Here is a 20,166-nt window from a genome sequence, read left to right as displayed (position 1 = left end):
CAAAAAAATAAAAACACTGTGGGGTTCTCAGAACACCAGTCATAACATACAATGGAAGCTGCACAAAAAATAAAAACTCAGTGGGGTTCTCAGAACAACAGTCACAACATACAATGGAAGCTGCACAAAAACAAAACACTGTGGGGTCCTCAGAACACCAGTCACAACATACAATGAAAGCTGCACAAAAAAACACACTGTGGGGTCCTCAGAACACCAGTCACAACATACAATGGATGCCGCACAAAATAAAAACACTGTGGGGTCCCCAGAACACTAGTCACAACATACAATGAAAGCTGCACAAAAAATAAAAACACGGTGGGGTCCTCAGAACACCAGTCACAACATACAATGGAAGCTGCACAAAAAATAAAACACTGTGGGGTCCTCAGAACACCAGTCACAACATACAATGGAAGCTGCACAAAAACAAAACACTGTGGAGTTCTCAGAACACCACTCACAACATACAATGAAATCTGCATAAAAAACACTGTGCAGTTCTCGGAACACCAGTCACAACATACAATAGAAGCTGCACAAAAACAAAACACTGTGGGGTTCTCAGAACACCAGTCACAACATAGAATGGAAGCTGCACAAAAACAAAACACTGTGGAGTCCTCAGAACACCAGTCACAACATACAATGAAAGCTGCACAAAAAAACACTGTGGGGTACTCAGAACACCAGTCACAACATACACTGGAAGCTGCACAAAAAAATAAAAACACTGTGGGGTTCTCAGAACACCAGTCACAACATACAATGGAAGCTGCACAAAAAATAAAAACACTGTGGGGTCCTCAGAACACCAGTCACAACATACAATGGAAGCTGCACAAAAAATAAAAACTCAGTGGGGTTCTCAGAACAACAGTCACAACATACAATGGAAGCTGCACAAAAACAAAACACTGTGGGGTCCTCAGAACACCAGTCACAACATACAATGAAAGCTGCACAAAAAAACACACTGTGGGGTCCTCAGAACACCAGTCACAACATACAATGGATGCCGCACAAAATAAAAACACTGTGGGGTCCTCAGAACACCAGTCACAACATACAATGAAAGCTGCACAAAAAATAAAAACATGGTGGGGTCCTCAGAACACCAGTCACAACATACAATGGAAGCTGCACAAAAAATAAAACACTGTGGGGTCCTCAGAACACCAGTCACAACATACAATGGAAGCTGCACAAATAAAAACACTGTGGGATCCTCAGAACACCAGTCACAACATACAATGGAAGCTGCACAAAAAAACACTGTGGGGTTCTCAGAACACCAGTCACAACATACAATGGAAGCTGCACAAATAAAAACACTGTGGGGTCCTCAGAACACCAGTCACAACATACAATGGAAGCTGCACAAAAAATAAAAACACTGTGGGGTTCTCAGAGCACCAGTCACAACATACAATGGAAGCTGCACAAAAAATAAAAACACTGTGGGGTTCTCAGAACACCAGTCACAGCATACAATGGAAGCTGCACAAAAAATAAAAACTCTGTGGGGTCCTCAGAACACCAGTCACAACATACAATGGAAGCTGCACAAAAAGCACTGTGGGGTCCTCAGAACAAACAGTCATAACATACAATGGAAGCTGCACAAAAAAAAAAAACACTGTGGGGTCCTCAGAACACCAGTCACAACATACAATGGAAGCTGCACAAAAAACACTGTGGGGTCCTCAGAACACCAGTCACAACATACAATGGAAGCTGCACAAAAAATAAAACACTGTGGGGTCCTCAGAACACCAGTCAAAACATACAATGGAAGATGCACAAAAAAACACTGTGGGGTCCTCAGAACACCAGTCACAACATACAATGGAAGCTGCACAAAAAAATAAAAACACCGTGGGGTCCTCAGAACGCCAGTCCCAACATAAAATGGAAGCTGCACAAAAAATAAAAACACTGTGGGGTTCTCAGAACACCAGTAACAACATACAATGGAAGGTGCAAAACTCTGTGGGGTTCAAGCTGCTCATTGATCTCATCCAGCCTGTGCTATTGCTACACCTTCTGCCATACCAGTTGGCTGCACAGGTGAAGGCAGGTGTGATGCAGCTATGTATGGAGCATGTCCAATAGCACAGTTTGTCCTGTGACATACAGGTTTCATGGGCAATATGTGAGGGTATCCAGCATCTGCCAGACCATGCATAAGTTAGAGGAAGTGGCTGGCATGTAGTGTTGGCAGGTAACAGATGGGATACCTATCACAGACTTTGCTTTTCTTTTTATCACTGGATGTACCACCTGACTTTGCCTTCAGATCTGATGTGCCATATTGCAGATTCCACAGATAAAGCTTGAAGAACTATCCTGGCCCTACATGATGGCGTTGCTGTATTTGCTGACCATGAGCAGACTGGTCAACCCTGACATCACACCTTGCTGCATATTTATAGTCATGTATTGGTACTTTATGTCTTAGCAATCTCGTCTATGCACCAAGCCTCCCTTCACCAAATGCAAAACACCTCAGCCTGCTACGTAACACCCTTCACTTTATGGGACACTCAGTTAAGCCCCTTCTGCTGGAAAATGGCATGAGGGGCTCCTCCTGTTCTGTAATTGTAAAGAAAAATGTCAGCACCAGTATCTGCGTTGTATAAGGGTGACCAACAGGTAAATACTAGCTGCAGCACCCATATAGGAAATGTTCTGCAAAACACATGAGCCTGCAGACTATAAACAGCCTAAACCTCATACCATGCTTTTCGGCCCCAAAACTTGGACCGAACCAGAAAAGGAGGGGGAGTATCAATATTTGTCAAAGATACCCACACCTCCAGGTTGGTGGCACAGCATGAAGCATCAGAGACTATCCATGTGCAACTAACTATGGGTAAAACTGCCTTCCAGTTTATAGCCTGCTACAGACCACCCTCCCAAACACAGGAACCCCACTTGGCCTTCCTGAGAATACTGGAAAATATGAAGGTCTCTCCAAACACCATTATATTGGGTGACTTCAACTACCCAAACATAGACTGGGAGCATTACTCTAGCTCCAACACCCTAGCCCAAAGGTTCCTAGAATTTATAAACTCAAATGCTATGGAACAACTTGTTACCACTCCCACAAGAGGGGAAAACATACTGGACCTGATCATCACCAACATGGGGGCACTATGCTCCAGACCAGAAGTGTATCCCTCACTGGTAAGATCAGACCATAAACTAATCTCACTGGATATTCACATCCCGACCCCACCCCCTGCCCAGAAAACCACAGTGAAAAACTTTTCTAAAGCAAATTTCACACGCCTCAAAACCGAGAAATCCTTCAAAGCCCCGGGCCTGTGGAAAATACGGCCCAGACCGCAGAATCCTTTATAAACGCATTCTATGAACACCTTCAGGAATGCATGGATCATGCAATCCCAAATAAAACCAAGACCCAATCCTCCAAAGGCAGACGTCCTGTCTGGTGGACCCCAGCCATAAACAAACTATACAATAGAAGGAGGAAGCTACTACATGATAGAGCAAAATCCCAAAAGGGAAGGCATCTCTGATCAGTATTAGCAAAAACTACGGGCACTCATAAAATCGTCTAAGGCCAGCTTCGAGAGAAAAATTGCACAGGACACTAAGGATAATCATAAGGCTTTCTTTAGTTATGTTAGGAACCTGGGTGGGAATTCCCAGATATGCTCAGAATTAGTCCAAAATGACAAAAAATACACCGAGCCCACAGACATTGCCAACATCCTAGCTGACAGGTTCAGTGCAAACTTCTCCCCCCTCTCCCCACCAAAAGGACAAATATCTATCCCAACAGAGTGCTGCCCCCCCGTGACATCTCAGATGCTCAGGTAAGAGCCGCCCTCTCCAAAGCAAAAAACACAGCATCAATGGGACCAGATGGTGTCCCGGGCTGCGTCCTACATGAACTCCAAGAAGAGCTAAACCCAAACATAAAACTACTGTTCAATCTTAGCCTTACTACAGGATATGTACCCAAAGAGTGGTGTACAGCAACAGTGGTCCCTCTCCACAAAGGTGGTGCCTCAACGGATCCTGGAAACTATCACCCCATAAGCCTGACTAGCTTGGTCTGCAAAGCTATGGAAAGGATCATCATGGACCTCATAAATAAAGATATTGGGGATCTACAGACACTGGATCCTACCCAGCTTGGCTTTGTTAAGGGCAGATCCTGCCTCTTAAACCTGGTCGATTTCTTTGAAACAGTCACCAAGGCCATTGACGAGGGGAAGGTGGTCCACACAGCCTACCTGGACCTCGCAAAAGCCTTCGATACAATACCCCACTCGGGCATTATAGATAAGCTCACCAGCTTAAATATAAACCCCTATGTCACTAGATGGGTTGCAAACTGGCTCAAGGACAGAACCCACATGGTTAGAATTGCTGGAGCCATGTCAGACTCCAAACCAGTTACAAGTGGCGTCCCACAAGGCTCAGTCCTGGGACCTCTCTTGTTCGGTATATATTTCTCGGCGGTACAGGCCAATACGGAAGGACTGTGGCTGACCAAGTTCGCAGATGACTGCAAACTGGGCGCCATAATCAACTCTCCAGCCGACACAAGCATCCTCCAAAAGGGCCTCATAGAAACAGACAACTGGTGCCAGAGCCACGGCCTCAAGCTAAACGCCAAAAAGTGTATAGTCATCCCTTTGGCAAAAACAAAGTGCCCACAAATTACCACATAGGTGGTAATCCATTAAGTACAGAAGAAGTCATTAGGGACCTGGGGACCCAAGTTGATAGCAATCTCTCATTTGACAACCACGTGGCCAAAGTGGTTAGAAAAACATTTTATATAGCCCACCTAATCATGAAGGGATTCACATCTAGATCAGGGGAGGTCATCATACCTCTTTACTCATCCCTCATCAGGCCCATAATTGAGTACAATGCCCCTTTTGGGATGTACCTTACCAGACACCTGCAGCAACTGGAAAGACCCCAAAAGTACCTCACCAAGAGGATCAAAGGGCTCAAACAGATGCCATATGCTGCCCGGTTAAAGAAACTCCAGCTCTACTCAGTGGCATACCACCTGCTCAGAGGCAATCTGTGCCTGACGTATAAAGCCATGTCCAACCCGGAATTAATGGACATGCTGCACCTCAGAAAATCCAAATCCCATCGAGCTACGCTCGAGAGACTTGAACCTCAGCACTGAAATAAATAGGACATGCTGGAGGGACAGATTCATAACCCAGAGGCTCCCTTCACTCTGGAATAAAATCCCAGTCCAGGTTAGGCAGAGTCCCACATTGACTCTCTTCAAGAGGAATCTTGATGAGTGGATGGGAGATCGTAGGTTTACCCCGGCTATCACTTCTGTGTCACTGTTAGACAGAGGCACAGTATACTAACCTCAAAAAAAGGCATAGCAAAATTAATTTAAAATGGGTGGCAAAAGCCAAACACACTCTGGCTAGGCTTATAAATGCCCTAGGGCAGATAGCCTAGTATGAACCTATGAACCTATGAACCCACAGGACTGTGCCATGTATAAGCTTAATGACAAGGAATGGCATGGCTACATATCCACTGAGACAGGGAACTACTTGGATATATAGGAACACATCCATGGACCATGAATGGACATAATGTCAGAGAGTGCAGGTTAGAAATGACAACAGGCCATAGGGATATGCATGTTGCATGGACATCACATCAGCCCCTGCCATTCACAGTGCCACAGTGTACAGCCACAACATGTTCACACAACAGTGGTGAAGTAACAACCAATTAGACAAAAATTAAAAAATATGTCACCAGTACATGTGTAATATAACAGACATGTATGGAGCAACGGCAACACATTTACAGAACATGCATGCATTAGCAATGCAGCTTCAACACAGAGATATGTTACATGTAGAGGGAGGTAAACACATAAGGTGTCAGATGGATGTACTGATGGTCAGTGGCTGCAGTGTGCTGAAACATGGGACTATGAACATATTCCACAAAGCCGTGGGGTACATACATGACACCCAAATACAGAGAACAACACGTTGACAATGTGAATGCAATACCAACATGTAGTGTAGCTGTCAGGTCACATGAGTCACATAACATCCTGGCTCTGTGGCTTGGAGGGATAAAGTCCTCACTGAGACCCAAACCACCAGAGCTCAAGTAGTGACCTGGACATTGGAAGATCTGGAGGAGATGATAATGAGAGGGAGGTCTGTCTCGCCCATACTGGGTGAGAGAGTGGTGATTCCTGGTTGGACTAGTGGAAGTGAAGGCTTGGAATCCCAAATCAGTGATGGTAGCTCAAAGAGGGTGTGTGTGTATCTGGCAGCATATATATATTGGGGGAGGGAAATGGATTCATAGCAGTAATAGGGTGCCTACATCACCATGGCGGGGGCTTAAGGTCGAATTAGGGTAAGAGAAATGCTAACATAGCCTGTACTGGGAATGATGTGGGCCACTGATTGAAGTAAGTGTCTGCCATTTGAGTTGGGTAGATAGGTCCCCTTCAGATTCTGGTCTGGGGGATAAGGTAAACTGAGCAAGTAGTTAAAAATACTCAGAGAGTGTAACACTCATAACCATAAAAAAACAAATAAAAAACGCCACTGCCAGCCGTAACTGCAAACTCCAAGTTTAATGTTACAAAAAAACGACTTTACACTAAGCACTTTCACCCAGTAATGTAACTGGGCTTCTTCAGAGTAAAGCTGTAACCTTTTACTGCCTATTTAAATGACCCCAAATCATGTGATTCCTTAGTAATTAAAATTTTAAAGTTAAAGATGCATATTAAAACCATATTGTTAAGTAAACACATTAAAACAAAAACATTAAAACATTCAAACATTAAAATACACCTGATGGTTAATGTTGAACTAAAACGGATAGTTGTATGTAAGTGACTGTAAATAATAAAAAGTGTAGTAATAAATAGCAAATGTTAATTTCATACACTCATTTACTTCCTAGTGACACACTAAGGTAGCTGTAAATAGTCTAATGCCCACTATGCTTTAAAATAAGCAATCTTTTAATGTAATCTGATGACTACTGTTTGGAAGACCTTAACTTAAGAACACTAGCCAAAGAACAGTTTTCATTAATACCTGGGGACAAATAGCATTCATTCTTAACTGCCATTCAAGTTCTTACCTTTCTAAATTTGTTTTACTGTCATCTCCCCTCTGAGTGGGGATGATACGATCAATAATAAAAAACACAAATTTCTTGTAGTTCTCATAAGACAGACTGTGTGTAAAAAGTGCATTTTCTTTCTTTTTGTTTTTAATGTCCCTTATGTGTCTGTCCGTTCTTTCCCTCTACTTCCTCGTAGTCTTACCTACATAAAAAGCTAAACATGAAGTACAAGTTGCACTATACACCACCATTCCTGTGTTGCAATTACAGTGGCCTGGACATGCAATACTACGGTTGTACCCCTCTATCACTACGTAAGGGCCATCGTTTATATACCTACAATATTTACATGTGTTGCACTTAGACATTCTAGACCTGTGCATCTTGCTTTTCTTTTCTGTATTTTTCTCCAGACACATATTATGTTTTGACCTTTACTATATGTTATTTTCGGCCTCTCACCTAATATCTGTTTCATCCCTTTGTCAAATACCAATTGTCAATATTTGTCAAAAAATGCTCTGAGGTATTGGGTCTCGTAATTGTAGGGAAGTATTAAGCTTCTTTCAAATTGTTTTACTGCTTTTGAACCTATAGATGTCCATATCATAGGTGAAAGGATCGGGGAAAACGTATCCTTTCTGTTCTTTAGAATCTCATTCCTAATTTTAATTAACAATTTGGTAGGGTATCCTCTCTCTTTAAATGTGCCTATCAGTTTGTATATCTCATTTTCAAACTTTGTGTCATTGCTAACCAGTCTAGAGACTCTCACCATCTATCCTTTGATGGCACTTTAATTCTAGTGTGGGGGATGACAGCTATTGTAGTGAAATAAAGAATTAGAGTAAGTGTCTTTCCTGTAAATATTGGACTCTATCTTACCAGTGATTTCATTTTTGTACAATAAAATATCCAAAAACTCTATTGTCTGAAAATTAATTTACAGTAAAGGTCAAAACATAAAAATGTGTCTGGAGAAAAATGCAGAAAACAAAAGCAAGACACGCAGGTCTAGAATGTCTAAGTGCAACACATGCAAATATTGTAGGTATATAAAAGATGGCCCTTACGTAGTGATAGAGGGGCACAACCGTACTATTGCGTGTCCAGGACACTGTAATTGCAACACAGGAATGGTGGTGTATATAGGTTCATAGGTTCATACTAGGCTATCTGCCCTAGGGCATTTATAAGCCTAGCCAGAGTGTGTTTGGCTTTCGCCACCCATTTTAAATTAATTTTGCTATGCCCTTTTTTGAGGTTATAGGTTCATAGGTTCATACTAGGCTATCTGCCCTAGGGCATTTATAAGCCTAGCCATATTGCAACTTGTACTTCATGTTTAGCTTTTTATGTAGGTAAGACTACAAGGAAATTGAGGGAAAGAATGGACAAACACATAAGGGACATTAAAAACAAAAAGAAAGAAAATGCACTTTTTACACACAGTCTGTCTTGTGAGAACTACAAGAAATTTGTGTTTTTATTATTGATCATATCATCCCTACTCAGAGGGGGAGGTGACAGTAAAACAAATTTAGAAAGGTTAGAACTTCAGTGGCAGTTAAGATTGAATGCTGATTGTACCCCAAGTATTAATGAAATCTGTTCTTTGGCTAGTGTGCTTAAGTTAAGGTCTTCCAAACTGTAATCATCAGATTACATTAAAAGGTTGCTTGTTTACAGCATAGTGAGCATTAGACTGTTTACAGCTACCTTAGTGTGTCACTAAGAAGTAAATGGGTCTATATTATATTAGCAAAAATCCTGTTAAACGAACACGAAAACACCGACAAGTATTGCGCGAACCGCGAATATGCCGAACGCAGTAAACCACGAAATTCAAAAAGTCGAATCCCCATAGTCGGCCAACTCCACCTCCCACTACATACTGCCTACCCAAACAAAATAAATAAACCACATACATACACTAACCAAAACCCTACTTCTAACCCTAAAGTAAAGCACCAAAACCCTACTTCTAACCCTACACTAAACCTTACATACATTACTATCTATGCACTTAACTTAACCTGCACCCTAACCCTAAGGTCCGTAACTATCGCACACTTACCCTACAGAGATATACCAAAACAAAATAAATAATCCACACTCATACATTTAACAAAACCCTAATGCTAACCCTACACTAAACCTTACATACATTACCTATCTTTGCACTTACCTTAACCCACACCCTAACCCTAAGGTCTGTAACTATCGCATATTTGCCTTACGGAGCTATAATGCAGACGGGCCAACCATGACACTTCGACATTTCAAATTTCGCGGTTTTGGACATTCAGCATTTCCGTGGTTCGCGCAATATGTGTCGCTCTTTTCGTATTCGCGTAAAAGGACTTTCGAACATCTAAATGGAACCCAAAGTAAATGAGTGTATGAAATTAAAATTTGTTATTACTACACCTTTTAGTATTTGCAGTCACTTACATGCAACTCTCCAATTTAGTTCAGCATTGACCATCAGGTGTGTTTTAATGTTTGATTGTTTTAATGTTTTTGTTTTAATATGTGTTTACTTAACAATATGGTTTTAATATGTGTCTTTAACTTTAAAAAGTGAATTTCTAAGGAATCACATGATTTGGGCTCATTTAAATAGACAGTAAAAGGTTACAGCTTTACTCTGAAGAAGCCCAGTTAAATTATTGGGTGAAAGCGCTTAGTGTAAAGTTGTTTTTTTTGTAACATTAAACTTTGAGTCAGTCGTTACAGCTGGCGGCGGTGTTTTTTATGGATAAGGCAAACTGATCTATCTGGTGGGATTGTGTGTCTTTGTTCATGGCTAGACTAAAGGGGCAAGTCTCCAGTAGACCCAGGTCTAGGGTGGTAATGTGGATGCAGTTAGCCATGTTGGAAGGTGCCTATGTATATGACAAAAGCCAGAGGGATCAGTGGCTCAGGAAGAGGCACCACAATACCTCTATGCCTCCCTAGATGATGGCCCCTTCTGGACAGCTCTTGCCATGTTCTTGGGTGAAATCCTATGGTAGTGGAATGAATGGACATGACTTGGGGAGGCTTAACAGTCATCAGGCATGGGGGAAAAACAGGAAAAACAAAAGATGTCATAAAACATCAACTCCCCATCACAAACACCAGTTTATACAGTGTGCACTTACAATGTGGAACATGGAACATTTGTGGTTCAGTGCTGTGGAACAATCATGCTGCAACTGCAGCATACAAATCAATATCATGCAGACCCACAACATTGAGGAACATATTGCAAACAGGATTTAACATGCATGTATGTAAGCAAAATGGCACACACTCCATTGTGTGGTGCAGCCCATGAGCAATTTCAGTCTCAGCATGGGTGGGGCTAAAGTGCAAAATACATGAAGATTGCGCTATAAAGGTGATATGGAAATTTGTTTTGTGCAATAAAGTTTGAGTATATGCCAAAAAAAGGAAGTCCTCCACAGTTTTCTGTTAGCAACAGAATCTCAGAATTGTGAATACCAAGATACGGAATTCAGACTAGTAATCATCATAAACTCTTAATTCTCTTTCTGATGAAAGCTATGAAGAAAGAAACAAATGAAAACAATCTTACATCATTATCACCTGGCTTTAAAGCTACGGTGTGAATGCAATAGGTACATTTCAGAGCAGTTTCAGATTTCTTTTTTTTTGGCTTGTCAACCTGTCACTGTAGAAGCAGGTCTCTGCTATAATTGTGTCATCACAGTCTTGTGAAAGCATAAGGAAAGGAAGTGGCTTTAGCTCTTTCTGTCATAGGAAAGGAAGTTTCTTTAGCTCTTTCTGTCCTAACAATATGTAGTTACATGGTAGATTTCTCTATATGTGCATTTCCCTTTTCAGCTGATAGCAACTGGTATCGTGTAGTGATTACTGTGGGCATGAGTCTTTCATACACAAATAACATAACTGCTGGTTATGCTACCTATGTTTCAGTTAGTGTTGCATTCTATACATGACCATCACCAAGAATTCTACTCTCATATCCTGAATATGGCCTTCCATTCATAACATCCTCCTCTAAAACAATCATCAGCTCCTTGTAAACAGCCACCAACAGAATCTGGCATTTCATTATCCTATCTCCAATGCCATGGCATAATTTCTCAGTCATTACCAAGACAGACAGCTCCCCATTGAACACTGTGCTGACTTCTTTATGGGTTCATTCCTTTGTAAACACTTAGTCCTGGTCTTCTTCCTTTCCCATGCCTCCAGGTTCACGTTACAATCTTCTGCAGACAACTTCTCTCAGTTCAGTGAAGCCCCCCCACACTAAGGTATCTTAAAACAATTGTGTGTGCATCTGTGTGTATGTCCATGGGGGTCTATATTATAGTATCAAAGTTTTAAAACTTTGAATGCTATAATATTGACCTATTTTTGTCGAAAACTCAAAATAGCAAAGCCACGGAACTTCGAAATCTTACCTAGGGTAAGATTTTGGTTGTCCGTTACATGGCTTCGCTATTTACTCTACTGTGGTGGGAAGGTTACGGACCGGGTTAAGGTAAGTATGTGAACTGAGGTTATGGACTGGGTTAAGGTAAGTGTGGGAACGGATCAGGGTAAGGTGAGTGTACAATAGTTAGGGACATTAGGGTTAGGGAGCGGGTAAGGTGAGTGTGCGATAGTTAGGGACTTTAGGGTTAGGGAGCGGGTAAGGTGGGTGTGCAGTAGTTAGGGGCTTTAGGGTTAGGGAGTGGGTAAGGTGAGTGTGCGGTAGTTAGGGGCTTTAGGGTTAGGGAGCGGGTAAGGTGAGTGTTCGGTAGTTAGTGACTGTAGGATTAGGGAGCGGGTAAGGTGAGTGTGTGGTTGTTAGGGACTTTAGGGTTAGGGTTGGGTTAAGTTGAGTGGATAGGTAGTAGTGTAGGGTTAGAATTATGGTTTTGTTAAGTGTATGTGTGTGGCTTATTTATTTTGGTGTGCTTGTGTTGTGTGTATGTGTTTTGGAACAGCAGTTTTTTTCCCTGGGAAAAAATTCACTGTTCTGTATGTTCGATATTTTGTGGTTTACATATTTTAGGTACGATGAAATAGCATTCACTATTTAAATCGTATGATAGGGTAATATAAATGCTGTCCATGTATATATGTGTGGCCATTGAGTTCTCACCAAATTTTTGTGATTTAGTGGACAGTTAGAGTTTTTGTGGCAGTGGTACAGGAGTAGATTTCCAGGCTTTTCTCCCAGTCCAACCTCACCAGTAACCCCAGTCCATTATGGAACTGATGTCACTAGCATCAGAGATGTGCCTTGTATTAGCACCAACAGGCTGATCGGCACAATAAACTACATTGTAACAATCGGAGCTTTTCAGTCTCAGTGACCAAATTATATCACTTAGGATCAGAATTATCCCATTACAAATAATTCTGCACAGAGCTCAGATCCTTTCTCTCGCAAAGATCCCATTGCCATTGGTTCAGTTAGACTGGAGTTATATAACCAGGCAGGCACCCCACCTTTACTCTTATCAGGTTTTGTACACCTGTATTCGTAAGCCATTGTGGTTTGCTTTCTGACACTTAATTCATCATACAAACATTACACTAGATTGTGAATAATAAACTATTAAGCATTGTGTGGCATTAGATATGGGTATATTTTAGTTGTGCATCAAATGTCACCTACGCTAATTTCTTTCTCTGACCATTTTGTGTTCATTGGGTGTGTTGTACGTTAGCAATGTCTTAAATCAGCGCATTACACCAGGTAACTAAACAAGTATACAAATAAATAAGTAGTAAAAGCAAACCGAATGTGTTTAGCCCCACTGACTGCCAGCTGTTTTTTACCATTTGCACAATGTTATTCTCAGTCCTATTGTTTGTCATAGAAACTCTCTCACATTTGATGCCTAAAATATCATGCCCAGGTTGAGACTGAAATTGATCATTTGTGATCAGTGCTATATCCTGGTTAACACATTTAGGTACAGATAAGTAAAAATAAAATGATCCCAGGAGTTTCTGCGGGCTCCACTTCCCAAACTAAGAGCTACATCTACACAGTTTCTTGCTTGCTTTTCCGAGGAGTATGATGTGAAATAGGACTATAAATGCTAATGTTTCAGATGAGTCATGTGCAGGTGAAGAAGGTAGGGTGGCACAGTTGTGCAGGGATTAGCGTTGTTGTCTCACAGCAAGAGATTCTCCGGTTCAATTCTCGGCTGGGGTGCCTTCTGTGCACAGCCTGCATGTCCTCCCTGTGTTCACATGGGTTTTCTCTGGGTGCTCAGTTTCCACCCACATTCCCAAGGCATGCTGCAGGTGGATTGGACACTCTAAATTGACTCTAGGTGTGAGTGTGTGCATGTGTGTGCCTTCTGAGGAAGGTTGGGTGTGGGGCTGGCAACTTGACACACTGTAAAACTATACTGCCACTCATTCTATGGACATGATCCACTGTGGTGAACCCTAACGGGAGCAGCTGAAAAGAGAAGAAGAAAAAGATCTGCAGCAAATGAAGGCTGAAATTCTAGCCTACCTTATCTCCATACTCCTCAACTGTTCAGATTTTGCCTTGTATTTTTGCTGCTCTTCATAAAATTTGTGATTTTCTGGCAAATCACTGAGGAATGAAGTCACGAAATAATGATATACCCTTCAGAAAATGCAAATTAACACAAATCCTGCTATTCTAACAACTTTGTAAACTTGAAGGGTATGCTCAACTATCTGAAGATGCTAATGGTTGTTTACCATGCAGGGACTGAACCCTAAACATAGCACAGCCAACCTATATTCAGCTAGCATCCTGAGAAATGGAAGAGCTGGTTGAGGTGGGAGTGAACATATGTTGTCTGCTCACCTTTCCTATGGGTTAGGTTCAGGAATGTATCTTGGAGGGCACATGTGCTGTTACACTATCCCCCAGTGGTGATCATAGACTTTTAAAGCAAGAAAAAAGGTGGCATCTATATGCTAAGTGCTTTATTAAGCAACAATAGCTTCTTGCGTTGGAAACACTCATTTGGCACTGTTTACTAAAGCACTAGACATATAGATGCCACTTTATTTTCATATGTTTATGCCTGTTGTTGACTTTATGAGAGCTGCCTGGTCAGAAAGAGACAGGGCTATCTGTGGGACTGTGTCATTTTATGATGAGAGTGACATTCTGACGTTGTGTCCATTGGATATCCAGCCATAAAGACCTTACTGTGACATACAGGGAATTGGAGTCTATATCATTAATTCCAGTGATGGCTGCCCAGCCCACATGACAGCCTCAAACTATCTGCAACAGTTAGCAAGGCAGGTTATAGGTCTGGGGGAAGGAAAGTGACCAGCAGCAACAAAGATCTTTCTAAAGGTAACAGCTGCAAAGAGTACTCAGCACAGTGACAGGCGGGTTCCTCTCATGATCACATGCCAATGCCAGAGGAACCTGAGATGGTAAGCGACCCACAGGCAGACATTGGTCACATCCTTCTTCCAAGTCCACCCACAAAACTGCCTTGTGTAATTTGTGACTTGTGAGTTTCACTGTCTAATTATTGAGGGGTTGCGCTACCACATGTTGGCTGATTTTGACAAGCCTGCAACAAGAGCAATCCTGGCACCCATTTCCTGTACCTTTGTGAATGCTTTTGTACCACTGGAGAATGCTGCATCATGCATTTTGACTGAAACACATTTTTTTAACTAATGCTCTCTAACTGCTGCTCTGGCCCTCTCATTTTGATGGTCAAGGTGAATAACCATCTTAGAGCGATTTTATTCATTTACTTGTGCAATAGCTGGGTAAATGAACTAGTTCAGTGAATGAAATGCTCCACGATAATCCCAAACTGTAGTTGCTTCAGTATTTACCTTCCTTGAATGCTGGTCAGATGTTTGCCTCACATTACATTCACATTACATCGACATTTGTGCTGTAACAGAGACGTGGTTTAAAGCAGCAGAAAGCACCCCTGCACTACCAGGCTATAACTCATTCCACACCTTTCAGCCGGAGAAGATGGACCGAAGCTCCAAAGGTGGTGGTGTCTCCATATGTGTAAAGGATATGCACACCTCCAGACTAGTAGCCCCCCCCCCACGCAAAGGTATCCACCATGAAAAACTTTTCCAATGCTGACTTTCGACTCCTAAAAACAGAGATGGCTAACTTCATGGCACCCATGCCAATGGAAAATAGATGCATGACTGCTGAATCATACATGAATGCACTGTACGAACAAGTACATAAATGCATGGAACTAACCATCCCCAACAGAACCAAGATGCTCTCCTCCAAAAAAAGGAAGCCAGTCTGGTGGTCCTCTGCCATTAATAAACTCTACAACAGAAGAAAGAAACTGTTGCAGAAAAAGGTGAAGTCCCAAGACTGGAAAAATTCCCTTATTAGCCTCAACAAAAAGTTGAGATCCCTCATCAAAACCTCCAAAGCCAGCTATGAAGGCAGAATTGCAGCAGACACTAAAAACAACCACAAAGCCTTCTATAGTTATATAAAGAATCTCCATGGCAATACCCAGATTTGCTCTGAGTTACTGCACAATGGTACCTCCTATACTGAGCCAACAGATATTGCCAACATACTGGCCGACAGATTCAGTGCCAACTTTACCCCTCTCCCCCCAACGGACTAATCTCAGTACCAGAAGAATGCCAGGCATCCAACATTACTGCAGCATAGGTTAAAGCTGCATTGTCTAAGGCCAAGAATACAGCTTCCATGGGACCCGACAATATCCCTGGCTGTGTTCTACATGAATTACAAAGTGAACTGGCACCACATCTGTGTGCTCTGTTCACTCACAGTCTCACCTCAGACTTTATCCCTGCCGAATGGCGCACTGCTACAGTCATCCCTCTCCATAAAGGAGGAGTGACTACAGACCCTGGAAATTATCGCCCCATTAGCCTCACGAGTCTGATATGTAAGGTTATGGAGCACGTCCTCATGGACCTAATTAACAAGGATATAGGGAATCTCCAAACTCTAGATCCCACGCAATTTGGTTTTGTGAAAGGTAGATCATAGGTTCATAGGTGTGTACTAGGCTAATGGCCCTGGAACCTTAACAAGCCTAGCCTATAGGATTACCCTGGCATCATGCCACCCAACCTTATTTTCCAGTGCCTCTGTCGAGTAGAGCCACTGGAGTGATCCCCGGGGTGAATTTTTTATTTTCCATCCACTCATCAAGATTTCTCTTGAAGAGGGCCAGTGAGGTGCTCTGTTTGACATGTATGGGAAGTCTATTCCAGAGCATGGGCAGTCTCTGGGTTATGAACCTGTCCCTCCAGCATGTTCTGTTGATTGTGGTAATGAGGTAGAGGTCTCTTGAGCATGTGGTGTGGAGGGATTGGGATTTCTTTAGATGTAGCATTTCTAACAGAGCTGGGTCACACATGGATTTGTAAGTCAAGCAGAGATCGCCTCTAAGTAGGTGATATGAGACAGAGAATAGTTGGAGTTTTTTGAGTCTGTCCATATAGGACAAGTGTTTAAGGCCTAGGATCCTCTTTGTGAGGTACATTTGCAGCCTCTCGAGTTGTTGCAGGTGTCTAGTGGGGTACATGCCAAATGGAACATTGTACTCGATGATTGGCCTAATGAGAGAAGAGTAGTGGGAGACAATGACCTCTTTCTTCCTTGATGCAAAACCCTTAGTAATGAGATGTGCCACATAGAAGGACTTTCTGACCACAGTGGCAATGTGGTGGTCAAAAGTGAGGTTGCAGTCCACCTGTGTTCCCAAATCTCTTATAACACCTTCTGTGTTCAGTGGACTACCATCGATATGGCAATTCATGGGAACTGGGTTTTTCCCAAAGAGGATGACGACACATTTTTTGGCATTGAGCATAAGGCCATGGTTCTGACACCAGTCGTTGGTCTCAGTGAGGCCTTTCTGTAGGATGTCAACATCACTTGAGGAGTTAATAATAGCTCCCAACTTGCAATCGTCTGTGAACTTTGTCAGCCAGAGTCCCTTCGTGCTGGCCTGGACTTCAGAGATACCAAACAGGAGCGGACCCAGGACCGAACCCTGTGGAATTCCCCTAGTGACTGGTCAACAATCTGACTTGCAGTCAGCTACTTTCACACTGCGGGTTCTATCTGTGAGCCAGTTTGCAACACACCTAGTGATATACAGATTGATGCCTAGCTTAGTGAGTTTTTCTGATTCCTGAGAGGGGAATAGTATCAAAGGCCTTGGCCAGATCAAGGTAGGCTGTATGAACCACCTTGCCTTCATCCACAGCTCTGATGACTGACTCAAAGACATCGACCAGGTTGAGCATGCATGATCTACCCTTCACAAAACCAAACTGTGTGGGATCCAGAGTTTGGAGATTCCCTAGATCCTTGTTTATTAGGTCCATGATGATGCGTTCCATAGCTTTACATATCAGACTTGTCAGGCTAATGGAGCGATAGTTCCCAGGGTCCATAATCGCTCCACCTTTGTGGAGAGGGATGACTGTAGCAGTGCGCCATTTGGTAGGGACAAAGCCTAAGGTGAGGTTGTGGTTGAACAGGGCACACAGGTGAGGTGCCAGTTCACTCTGTAGTTCATGTAGAACACAGCCGGGGATATTGTCAGGTCCCATAGAAGCTGTATTCTTGGCCTTGGACAGTGCTGTTTTAACCTGTGCAGCAGTAATACTGGGTGCCTGGCAATCTACTGGTATTGTGATTGATCCTTTGGGGGGGGGGTAAATTTGGCACTGAATCTGTCGGCCAGTATATTGGCAATATCCATTGGCTCTGTATAGGAGGTACCATTGTGCAGTAGCTCAGAGCAAATCTGGGTATTGTCGTGGAGATTATTTACATAACTATAGAAGACCTTGTGGTTGTCTTTACTACCTGCTGCAATTCTGTTTTCATAGCTAGCTTTAGAGGATTTGATGAGGGACTCAACTTTTTGTTGAAGCTGATATGAGAGTTTTTCCAGTCTTGGGACTTCACCGTATTCCACATCAGTTTACTCCTTCTGTTGTAGAGTTTGTTTATGGCAGAGGACCATCAAATTGGCTTCCTTTTTGTGGAGGAGAGCGTCTTGATTCTTTTGGGTATGGCGAGATCCATTCATTTGTGTACGTGTTCGTACAGTGCATTGGTGTATGATTCAGTGATCATGCAACTATTCTCCATTTGCATGGGTGCCGTTAAGTTAGCCATCTCTGTTTTTAGGAGCTCAAAGTCAGCTTTGGAGAAGTTTCTCATGGTGGTTACCTTTGCAGGGGTGGGTGGGAGGGGGTGTATTTCCATGGTGATTAGTTTGTGGTCGGATCTAACCCGGGAGGAGTTGACTGTTGGTGTAGAGCAACAGTTGCCCATGTTAGTAATGACCAGGTCAAGGATGTTGCTACCTCTATTGAGGGTAAGAACGAGCTGGTCCAGGGCACTGAAATTAATAAATTTTAGGAAATGTTGGGTAAGTGTTTTGGTACATGAGTAGTTTTCCCAGTTAATGGAGGGGTAGTTAAAGTCGCCCAGTATGAGAGTGTTAGGTTGGACCCTAGTACTCTCCAGGGTGCTTAGGAATGTGGAGTGTGAGTCATGGGACATGGTTGGGGACCTATAGCAGGCTATGACCTGAATCACTGTCTTACCCAATGTTAGTTGCACCTGAAGTATCTCTGATTTGTTATATTGGGCTAATAGTCTGGAGGTGTGTGCATCCTTTATGAATATGGAAACACCACCGTCTTTGGAGCTTTGGTCCTAGTTCTGGAGCCAAAAGGTGTGGAATGAGTTATAGCCTGGTAGTGCAGGGGTGCTTTCTGCTGCTTTAAACCAGGTATCTGTTACAGCACAAATGTCAATGTTCTCCATTTTGAGGAGTGCTTCGAGCGAGTGTATTTTGAGATTTAGACTTCTAGAGTTGAGCAGCATGACCCTCAGTTTGCATTTGTTTGTAGCTGTTACGGTGGTAATTTGGTCTTTGGAATACTGCCTAAAAAAGGCACTACAGGGGTGGCAAGAGCCTTAGCCAGTATCCAGAAGCCCAGGGGTGACAGATGCAGGCCATCTCTAGCAAAGCATCGAGGTCTGTCAGTCATGTCATTCCAGACAGACAGATGCTGGATCCCCTTAGAATGACACCAGAAACTTAGCCAATTGTTGAAATCAATCATTTTCTGCTTGTACTGTGGTATCATTCTGGGTGATGGTAGGATGCTGCTCAGGGCTAGGGTTATATCTGCCTGGGCTACATAATCCAAGAGCTCCTCCATGTCTCTTTTCATGTAGTCCAATGAGGTATGTCTCAGGTCATTCACACCCACATGTACAATGACAGAGTCATATTTGTACCTGTTGATGAGGGACCTGAGTGCTTACATTATGTGGCAGATCCTGCACTTGACAAGCAGCTGACTGTTACTTTCTCCTTATTCAACCTAGTGAGTGGGACATCAGTGTGCTTCACTATCGAGTCACCTATGTGTTGGGCATGCTGTTTTGCCTTAGGGGCTTTGGTTGAGTGGCACACTGTTTAGGAGAGTTATGTGTCTCATGATTAGTGTTGCATTATGGTGATCAAGTGCGTTTCTGCCTTGGAGGTCTCTGCTGCTTGTGTAGATTTTTATTGAAGGCCTCCATGAAGATGGGTGTGTGGTTTGTATTTTTATGTGAAGGCAGTGTTGGTGTGTGTTCTGGAGGGCTATGTGTTCCATGTGGTGTGGTGCAAGTGCTGACCTTCTCCTCTTGACCAGCTATTATGGTCTAGGCTAGAGAGTGTGTGGCTTCCAATTTGAATATATAAGTGCATCTCTCACAAGTCTGAGTATTGGGAGGTAAGAGGAGAGGGTTGTCAGTGTACATGAGGCAGTTGCTACATTGCCTCAGGATGCCTAAGTTCACCAGGTTAATAGGAGAAAGCACAGGGAACTGACCTTTAGACATGCCTGGAGGGGTGGGCATTAATAAGTACTGGAGCTACTTCCTTCTAGAACCTTTAGTGCTGGTGGCACTTTGTGTGGTACAATAATTGCTATAAGAAGTCTGGTAAAGTGCTAGACTAATAAGCTAGTAAAAGTACAGGAGAG

The 20,166-nt window shown here is 42.8% G+C and overlaps 1 pseudogene; it reads left to right on the top strand.

The window, feature by feature from the left end:
• Window positions 1-20,166, top strand: part of LOC122808616 — a 76,371-nt pseudogene that overhangs the window by 36,202 nt on the left and 20,003 nt on the right.

The sequence above is a fragment of the Protopterus annectens genome, chromosome 8.part0, assembly GCF_019279795.1.
Source record: "Protopterus annectens isolate FY-2018-M chromosome 8.part0, PAN1.0, whole genome shotgun sequence".
In the NCBI taxonomy this organism is placed as follows: domain Eukaryota; kingdom Metazoa; phylum Chordata; order Ceratodontiformes; family Protopteridae; genus Protopterus; species Protopterus annectens.
This window is presented reverse-complemented; position numbering and strand designations above follow the sequence as displayed.